This window comes from Mus caroli, unplaced genomic scaffold (assembly GCF_978045245.1).
Source record: "Mus caroli unplaced genomic scaffold, Mus_caroli_1 scaffold_8, whole genome shotgun sequence".
NCBI lineage: Eukaryota > Metazoa > Chordata > Mammalia > Rodentia > Muridae > Mus > Mus caroli.
This window is the reverse complement of record NW_028227263.1, coordinates 47,936,243-47,946,252: the sequence shown is the minus strand read 5'-3', so window position 1 is coordinate 47,946,252 and position 10,010 is coordinate 47,936,243. Positions and strand designations below refer to the sequence as shown.

The 10,010-nt window shown below is 45.0% G+C and overlaps 1 non-coding gene across 1 annotated transcript; it reads left to right on the top strand.

Annotated features, from left to right (window-relative positions):
• Positions 1–342: 342 nt before the first annotated feature.
• On the top strand, positions 343–506 carry LOC115031575 (U1 spliceosomal RNA). The gene has a single exon (XR_003837256.2). It is a non-coding gene; the product is annotated as a U1 spliceosomal RNA (small nuclear RNA).
• Positions 507–10,010: the final 9,504 nt, after the last annotated feature.

Here is a 10,010-nt window from a genome sequence, read left to right as displayed (position 1 = left end):
CTCAAATTTGTGATTATTTGCTTCTGTGATTATTATTGCTATGTATATGCATGGATGTATACATATACACACACATATATATTCATAAATACAACCTATCGAGTCTAGTTTGTGTTGCTCATCTGCGTATTCATTTATGGCTGGCCACTTGGGATTGGATAACCCATCTGGGGCCTCCTCCCTGGAGAAGGGAGGTTCTCCCTCTCTTAGCAGCCATTGATTATAGTTCTTCATGTAGGAGTGGCACCGTGAAAGATTTCCTACATACACACTGGAATGTCAGCTGGTGTTGTCCTTGTGCAGGTCTTGGTTAGGTGACAGTATTGTTAAGAAGTCATGGATACACTTACCTAGCAGGAGAGATACCATGGTTGTGAAGGTGATTTTCTCAGGGCAAAGCTTACCCATTGTGTTTCAGATGTCCTGACTCCTGAAATTTCCCGAAGTGGGGGAGAGTTGACTGCATAATTTGTGGTAATGAGGAACTAGGTTCACACTTTCCCCTGCTAATGAAGATGATTGACATTGGTGATGATGGTGGTGGTGGTGGTGGTGGTGGTGGTGATAATTCATGGATACAGCTCCTACCATACATACACTAACCTATAAACACTCTGGTCCTCTGGCTCTTGCCATCTTTCTTTCCTCTTCTTCCTCAGTGTTCCCTAAGCCTTAGGTGTGGGGGTTGTGCGGTAGATGTTATCAACCAGGGTGGGCCAAAGCCCTCAGGCTCTATGTCTCTGGAAGCTTTCTCAGACACAACCCAATGTGTACTTCTTAATTCAACCAATTTAACAATCAAAAGCCATCGATACAGATAGACAGAAGATAGGCATCAGATGATAGGTTAAAAAAATAAATAATATATTCTAAATCCCTGTTGATTTAGAATTTTACAGAATGTTATGTATGTTTGTTTTGCCTGCATGTATGTCTGTGTACCACATGTGTGCCTGGTGCCTAAGGAAGACCGAAGAGTCAGATCCTCTGGAAAAGGTGTTTATAGTCAGTGATGAGCCATCATGGAGGTGCTGGGAACTGAACCCAGGACCCCTGGAAGAGCAGCCTGTGCTCTTAACTGCTGATCCATCTCTCCAGCTCCTGATGTAGAGTTTTTCCCATTCAGTTATTTATTTATTCACTTTACATCCTGATCGAAGGGCCCCCTCTCCTCCCAGTTTCCCCCTTCAAGTGTTCCCTTCCCTACCTGTTTCCCTTCCCTTCCCCTGAAACCTCAAGTCCCTGCAGCATTAAGTATATCCTCTCCCACTGAGACCAGACAAGGCAGCCCAGTTAGGCCCAAACTCAAGAGATCACCTGCCACTGCCTCCCAAGTGCTGGGCTTAAAGACATGTGCCACCACACCGTGTGCCATACCGGGCTCTCCTGTGCTTCTTTACATTTAAGTTTTTTTTTTTAAATTTAAGATATATTACTGTGTATGTGTATGTGTGTGTGTATGTATGTATGTATGTATGTATGTATGTACAAGTGTATGCATGCTGTGGCACACATATGGAGTCCAGATGACAACCATCAGGGTTCGGTTGGTTCTCTCCTTCCACTGAAGGTTCTGGAGATGGAACTCGGGTGGTCCAGCATGCATAGCAAGCAGCTTACCCGCTGAACTGCCTCTGAGTAACCTGACATAGACCTCTACTTATGAGCTGGACAGATATCAAATTCTATTTGCTTTCAGATGAATTTATTGAATTTTACAGGTCACTCTTTCAAACAATTGTGTTCTAATATGTATTCGGGATCTGTCTGAATTCTGGTCTGTCTCACTGACCTGTTCCTATGCCGGATCCCTGGTGACAGGTTTTAGTTTGGTTTGATACCTGCAAGACAAGTCAAGTCCTCTTGCTGGTGTTATCTCCAGCCGCTCTGGGAGGTCCGTGGGAATCTCTTTCTCCATAGAAGCCTGGCGGCCATAGCTCTTCATGCACAGCTGTCATAGAAACTGCCTTGGCATGGGTATGTGGTGAGGTCTGCTCTTGCTCCTATCTTCCTTTTATTGTTGGTTTGTTGTTTGTTTTGAGGCAGGGACTCTTGTATCCCAGGCTAGCCTTAAGCACTCTGTACCTATCCTAGCTGAGGGTGATCGTAAAACCCCAGTCTGTCTGCCTCCAACTTCCCACACTCTAGGATTCAGACATTGCTACCCATGGATCACGCACAACTTTCTTTGAGTTGGTGCTCCCTGGTTCAATTTACTTCTTAATAGTTAATTAATTTGTGTTATAAATGAGTTAGTAAACATTTATAAATTTATAAACATTATAAATGTTCATGTCTACATGTTTATTGTCAAAAATCAGAAAAGTGTTGATTTTTATATTTATCTTATATTCAAGAATTTTGTTGTTTGACTTTTTAATTTTATAATTATTTTTGTCATTTATTTCTTTGCTAGAAGCTCCTGAGTTTCCCTGTGCAGAGCCATTTAGTTGCCTGTTTGACCATCTGACACCCTCCCCAGGTGGCACCCACTCCCATCCTCTCCTCTCCTCACCTCTCCCAGCTGGCACCACGGGTTTTCTTTTTCCGCTCCTCTTCCCAAGGCCTCCATCTCCTTGATTTGTAGGAAGAGGAACTGGGGTCCACTCTCTAGGCTAAAGATTGAATGCCGATGGTCTTTGGGTCAAACTTAGCCTTCAGTCATGCTTGATTTGGCCCACACAAGCACTGATACAGTTTTGATTAGTTTACAATATTTAAAAGCTGGAGTAGTTGTTACACATGGGAGCATATGGAAATCTGGGCTTGTCTCTGTGAGGTCCGTGTTTACATACCCGGACAATTCGAGAACTAACGGCTGACAAGTATCTTCCCCTGTCGTTCTCTATCAGTGTTTTACTGCTAGGAAGAGACGCCATGACCATGGTTTTCTTTTTTTTTTATTGGGTATTTATTTCATTTACATTTCCAATGCTATCCCAAAAGTTCCCCCCACGCCCCCCCCCACTCCCACTTCTTGGCCCTGGCGTTCCCCTGTACTGAGGCATATAAAGTTTGCACGACCAATGGGCCTCTCTTTCCACTGATGACTGACTAGGCCATCTTCTGATTCATATACAGCTAGAGACACCTAAACATGATAAAAGCAATCTACAGCAAACCAGTAGCCAACATCAAAGTAAATGGTGAGAAGCTGGAAGCAATCCCACTAAAATTAGGGACTAGACAAGGCTGCCCACTTTCTCCCTACCTATTCAACATTGTACTTGAAGTCCTAGCCAGAGCAATTCGACAACAAAAGGAGATCAAGGGGATACAAATTGGAAAGGAAGAAGGTCAAAATATCACTTTTTGCAGATGATATGATAGTATATATAAGTGACCCTAAAAATTCCACCAGAGAACTCCTAAGCCTGATAAACAGCTTCACTAAAGTAGCTGGATATAAAATTAACTCAAACAAGTCAATGGCCTTTCTGTACACAAAGGATAAACAGGCTGAGAAAGAAATTAGGGAAACAACACCCTTCTCAATAATAATATAAAATACCTTGGCATGACTCTAACTAAGGAAGTGAAAGATCTGTATGATAAGAACTTCAAGTCTCTGAAGAAAGAAATTAAAGAAGATCTCAGAAGATGGAAAGATCTCCCATGCTCATGGATTGGCAGGATCAATATAGTAAAAATGGCTATCTTGCCAAAAGCAATCTACAGATTCAATGCAATCCCCATCAAAATTCCAACTCAATTCTTCAACGAATTAGAAAGGGCAATCTGCAAATTCATCTGGAATAACAAAAAACCTAGGATAGCAAAAACTCTTCTCAAGGATAAAAGAACCTCTGGTGGAATCACCATGCCTGACCTAAAGCTGTACTACACAGAAATTGTGATAAAAACTGCATGGTACTGGTATAGTGACAGACAAGTAGACCAATGGAATAGAATTGAAGACCCAGAAATGAACCCACACACCTATGGTCACTTGATCTTTGACAAGGGAGCTAAAACCATCCAGTGGAAAAAAGACAGCATTTTCAACAAATGGTGCTGGCACAACTGGCGGACCATGTAGAAGAATGCAAATTGATCATTCCTATCTCCTTGTACTAAGGTCAAATCTAAGTGGATCAAGGAACTCCACATAAAACCAGAGACACTGAAACTTATAGAGGAGAAAGTAGGGAAAAGCTTCAAAGATATAGGTACAGGGGAAAAATTCCTGAATAGAACAGCAATGGCCTGTGCTGTAAGACTGAGAATTGACAAATGGGACCTCATAAAATTGCAAAGCTTCTGCAAGACAAAAGACACTGTCAAAAAGACAAAAAGGCCACCAACAGATTGGGAAAGGATCTTTACCTATCCTAAATCAGATAGGGGACTAATATCCAATATATATAAAGAACTCAAGAAGGTAGACTCCAGAAAATCAAATAACCCCATTAAAAAAATGGGGCTCAGAGCTAAACAAAGAATTCTCACCTGAGGAATACTGAATGGCTGAGAAGCACCTGAAAAAATGTTCAACATCCTTAATCATCAAGGAAATGCAAATCAAAACAACCCTGAGATTCCACCTCACACCAGTCAGAATGGCTAAGATCAAAAATTCAGGTGACAGCAGATGCTGGCGAGGATGTGGAGAAAGAGGAACACTCCTCCATTGTTGGTGGGATTGCAAGCTTGTACAACCACTCTGGAAATCAGTCTGGCGGTTCCTTAGAAAATTGGATATAGTACTACCGGAGGATCCCACAATACCTCTCCTGGGCATATATCCAGAAGATGTTCCAACCGGTAAGAAGGACACATGCTCCACTATGTTCATAGCAGCCTTATTTATAATAGCCAGAAGCTGGAAAGAACTCAGATGCCCCTCAACAGAGGAATGGATACAGAAAATGTGGTACATTTACACAATGGAGTACTACTCAGCTATTAAAAAGAATGAAATTATGAAATTCCTAGGCAAATGGATGGACCTGGAGGGCATCATCCTGAGTGAGGTAACCCAATCACAAAAGAACTCATACAATATGTACTCACTGATAAGTGGATATTAGCCCAGAAACTTAGGATACCCAAGATATAAGATACAATTTGCTAAACGCATGAAACTCAAGAAGAACGAAGACCAAAGTGTGGACACTTTGTCCCTTCTTAGAATTGGGAACAAAACACCCATGGAAGGAGTTACAGAGACAAAGTTTGGAGTTGAGACAAAAGGATGGACCATCTAGAGACTACCATATCCGAGGATCCATCCCATAATCAGCCTCCAAACACTGACATCATTGCATACACTAGCAAGATTTTGCTGAAAGGACCCTGATATAGTTGTCTCTTGTGAGACAATGCCGGGGCCTAGCAAACACAGAAGTGGATGCTCACAGTCAGCTATTGGGTGGATCACAGGGCCCCCAATGGAGGAGCTAGAGAAAGTACCCAAGGAGCTAAAGGGATCTGCAATCCTATAGGTGGACCATGGTTTTCTTATAAAGGAGAACAAAATAGAGACAGACAGCTTATAGCTGAGAGAGTTAGGCCATTGTCATCATAGCAGGAATCATGGCGACACACAGGCAGACATGCTAGTGGACAGGTAGCTGAGAGTTCTATATCTGGATAGGCAGGCAACAGGAACAGCAAGTGAGCCACTGGGCCTGACTTGAGTTTGAGACCTCAAAGCCCACCCACACCCCCAGTGATGCACTTCCTCCTACAATCCACACTATTCCAACAAGGTCACAACTCCCACTGCAGATGAGCCCATGGAGGCCATTTTCATTCAAACCACCACAACCATGTTTATTCTTATCTTGGTTTGAATACATGTTTATTCTTATTTTGGTTTGGTTTGGTTTTGTTAAAGAATACAAAGAAAACAATTACCTTTTGTTGCTTTAATTTATTTATTAATATATTTAGGTGTGTGTGTGTGTGTGTGTGTGTGTGGTGGGGGTATGGGGTGTGTGTGTGTGAGATGTGTGTGTGTGTAGTGTGTGTAGTGTGTGTGGTGTGTGTGTGTAGTGTGTGTGTGTGGTGTGTGTGTGTAGTGTGTGTGTGGTGTGTGTGTGAGATGTGTGTGTGTGTGAGATGTGTGTGTGTGTGAGATGTGTGTGTGTGGTGTGTGTGGTGTGTGTGGTGTGTTTGTGGTGTGTGTGTGTGTATAGTGTGTGTGTAGTGTGTGTGTGTGGTGTGTGGTGTGTGTGTGTAGTGTGTGTAGTGTGTGTGGTGTGTGTGGTGTGTGTGTAGTGTGTGTGTGTGTGGTGTGGTGTGTGTGTGTAGTGTGTGTGTGTGTAGTGTGTGTGTGTGTGTGGTGTACATGCTTGGGGTGGATATGTATGGCACTTGTGGAGGTCAGAAGACAACTTTGTAGAACTGTTTCTCTCTTTTTGACTTTCAGTGGGCTCCAGAGAACAAGCTCAGGTCCCCAGGGGTGCGCGAAGCTCATGCCTTTACTCTCTGAACCATCTTACCAGCCCTCCACCATGTTTTCTAACACAGGGTCTCTCACTGAACCTGGAGCTGACTGATTCAGCTATGCTGGCTGGCCAGTGAGCCTCCTGACTCTGTCTCCCAGGGACACTACAAGCATACACTACAATAGCTGACTTAAAAAAAATGTGGTCTAGAGACATAAACTCAGGTCTCTGTGTAAGTTTAGCAAGCACTTTCAGCCATCTCCCAGGCTCTGATCTTTCTGTATAATGTGGATTCATAGTGATGTGTGCCAGGAGCTGTGAAATCGCACTTCCCACCTAGACTGTGACTTTCTCAAGGACAGGGCAGTCTGTCTTCTCCAATCCACAGCACATGACACAGAGCCTGTACCTGCTGTGGGTTCAGAAGCGTCCCTTCTTCCCTTCCACACCATGCACAGGTATTTAAAAGATGTGAGCCCACCAGTCAATACGCACCCTGGACCTGACTGTGCCCTGTCCCCTTGGCAGTTGGCAAAGCCTGTAGACAGACAGACCGCTTTCCAAAGTAAGTTTTTTTGACTCCTCATAAAAGAGACATAAGATTCTATAGCGAACCAGTTCTGCTGAATACAGTTGTCAAAATGTTGTTTTTCCTTAAACCACACTGAGATTTCACAAGCACTCGTTAGCATATTACAAAACACGGCAGGTGTTCCGACATGTGCCTTCCAGGCCCTGATGAATGAAAGATGTCTTCAGAGACACACAGCAGCTCTGACACGGCTCAGAGAAGCCTGATTTCTGCCTGTGGCAGGAGCTGGTGACACTGTGGGATTGTGGCCGGCTTTCCAGAAGGAAGAACAGTTAGATGCCAAGGAGAGACTCATGGTGAGAGGAAAGGCCTAGGGCTTGGCTTGGAGTTTGTTTTCCCCTCAGGCAAGTTCTTCCCCCTGGACAACCATGGACCTCTCAGATCATGCTTCTTCCTTCAGAAGTGTGAATAACAGCAATGACAACACCTGGAGCCACAGGCACAGGGAAACAGCCCATCAAAGTCATCCCCACAGGGAAACACAGCCCGACAGAGTCATCCCCACAGGGAAACACAGCCCGACAGAATCATCCCCGTTTGAGCCAGGACTTGTGTTGGTCTGGAGGCCCCTTTGGTGATATGTTCAAGAATTTCAAAAATGTGTGTCTGCTTTGACCCAGCGATTCCATCTCTAGGAATTGGTCCTAAGGAAATAAAAAACTAGTCCAAAAAAAAAAAAGTGTGAGAATGTTTATAATAGCCAGTGAACATATCCAGGTTTTTTGGAGCCTGGTGTTTATATAATTTAGGAGGGTCCCTTTAACAAAAAGAATGCAAAATAAGAGTATAAAACTGTTAGCTCCTTCTCTGGCCACTGGAACCCCCTATGCAAGTGAGTGGGCTTTGATCGGCTTCCCATAAGTTCACTGCAAACATTACACTGTCAGCAGCCATTTGAAAGTAGAAGGAGCCTTAAAGAGCCAACAGTTGGGAGTTGACATAATGAGCTCTACGATAGCTGTCTAGATGGGAGAAAAATCGCCAGCTTCTCAACATGGGATGAACATGGAGTCTATTTGTTTACATGGGAAAATGACCAAAACACAAAGTATTAGTTTCCTCGTTGCTGGCACAGCCACCTGGCACAGCCACTTTAAGGAAGAAGAGATTTGTTTCTGCTCACACATTGAAGGCGTAATAATCTAGCATGGCCTCTCTCTCTTTGCCTGGAAGTTATGTCTCAACATGTAAGCTCTCAGCTGCTGCTCCAGCGCCATGCCTGCCTGCCTGCCTGCCTGCCTGCCTGCCTGCCTGCCTGCCTGCCTGCCTGCCTGCCTGCCTGCCTGCCTGTCTGCCTCCAGCGCCATGCCTGCCTGCCTGCCTGCCTGCCTGCCTGTCTGCCTCCAGCGCCATGCCTGCCTGCCTGCCTGCCTGCCTGCCTGCCTGCCTGCCTGCCTGCCTGCCTGCCTGCCTGTCTGCCTACCTGCTGCCATGCTCTCTAAGGTAAGAATGTGGACTGTGACCCTTCAGACTGTAAGCCCTAAATTAAACACTTTCTTTTCTAAGTTGCTCTGGTCATGCTGGTTATCACAGTCATAGAACAGTAAACAAAACACAGTGTGCACAAAGATCCCAGTTCTGGTCCCATCACTTATTAGTTATGAGTTGCAGAATATTAAATTAGGCTTTTTGCATCTCTTATGGTTTGATTGTAAAGTGTCCTCCACAGACTCCTATTTTGAATGCTGGGTCTCCAGTTGGCACCACTGTTTTGTGAGACTCTGACAGCTTGGGAGGTCGGGACCTGCTGGAGGTTGCTGGAGGTTGCTGGAGGTTGGTCCTTGGGAATATTTATCTAGGCCATTTCTAGTTTATCTCCTCTTTCTGGACCACTATGATGCGAACAGTTTCCACCCCGCACTAACCACCATGAACTGATTCCAGCCCTTCCGTGCCACAATGGGCTGCAGCCATGACCAAAATAAGTACCTTCTGCCCATAAGCTGCTTCTATCTGGCATCCAGTCACAGCTTTGCAAAAGGAATTTAGACCGTGTCTTGGAGTCATGGCTGTGCAGATCGTCAAAAGCAATTCCAAAGTCCAGCAGGACACAGCAGCCTATGACCTGTCATGCTATCCCCTCCAGCCCCAAGCAGGCCCTGGCCAGAAAGGAAGCCAGGCAAGAATCAGCTTTCTGGAAGAGAGTCTTTTCTGGGCCACAGTTCATCCCCACAAGCTCCAGTTAAGAAACTGGGGCCAGAACTTAGAGGATTCAGAGCTCAACCTGACTCCTCCCTGGGAAAGTCTACAGATGAAAGGCAGGTAGGAGCTTCCACTGGTGCACAGCAGAGGCTTCAGTGGATGTGGCCTCCTCATCTTTAGACCTTGAAGCTGGAGTGTTTCCTGTGTGTAACAGGGCACCAGCCCTGTCAGAAAGGGGCCTCCTACAGAGGGCTCCTCAGCAGGAGTGGAGGACGGTACAAGTGTCAGCCAGGTGCTATGTGACACAAGCCAGGGACTAACTGTAGCAGGTCCAAAAAGGGAGAAAGATGTCTGTCTCTTGAGAGCAGACCAGGGTTCTTGAAAGCACCACCCAAGCTGGGTGTGGTGGCACACACCTTTAATCCCAGCACTTGGGAGGCAGAGGCAGGCGGATGTCTGAGTTCCAGGACACCTTGGTCTATAGAGTGAGTTCCAGGACAGCCAGGACTGCACAGAGAAACCCTGTCTCGAAAAACCAAAAAAGAAAGAAAGAAAGAAAGAAAGAAAGAAAGAAAGAAAGAAAGAAAGAAAGAAAGAAAGAACAGAAAGAAAGCACCACCCAGAGAGGTCTCACTGCAGTTAACAGGGACCCCACATCCTTACATCCCAGATCCCTACCCAATCCTGAGACTGGAGCAAAGATGCAAAGCAGATAAGGGAGAGACAGCAGGGTGAGCCCTGTCCTCACTGGATGCCTCAGTGATGGCCTGGCTGAGTGCCACAACGGGACAAAAATTAAAAAAGAGTGACAAATGCCAATTCAGTTGTTTGGCTGAGGAATGGTTACAGATGGTAAATCTCACTCTAAATACTACTTCGGTTCC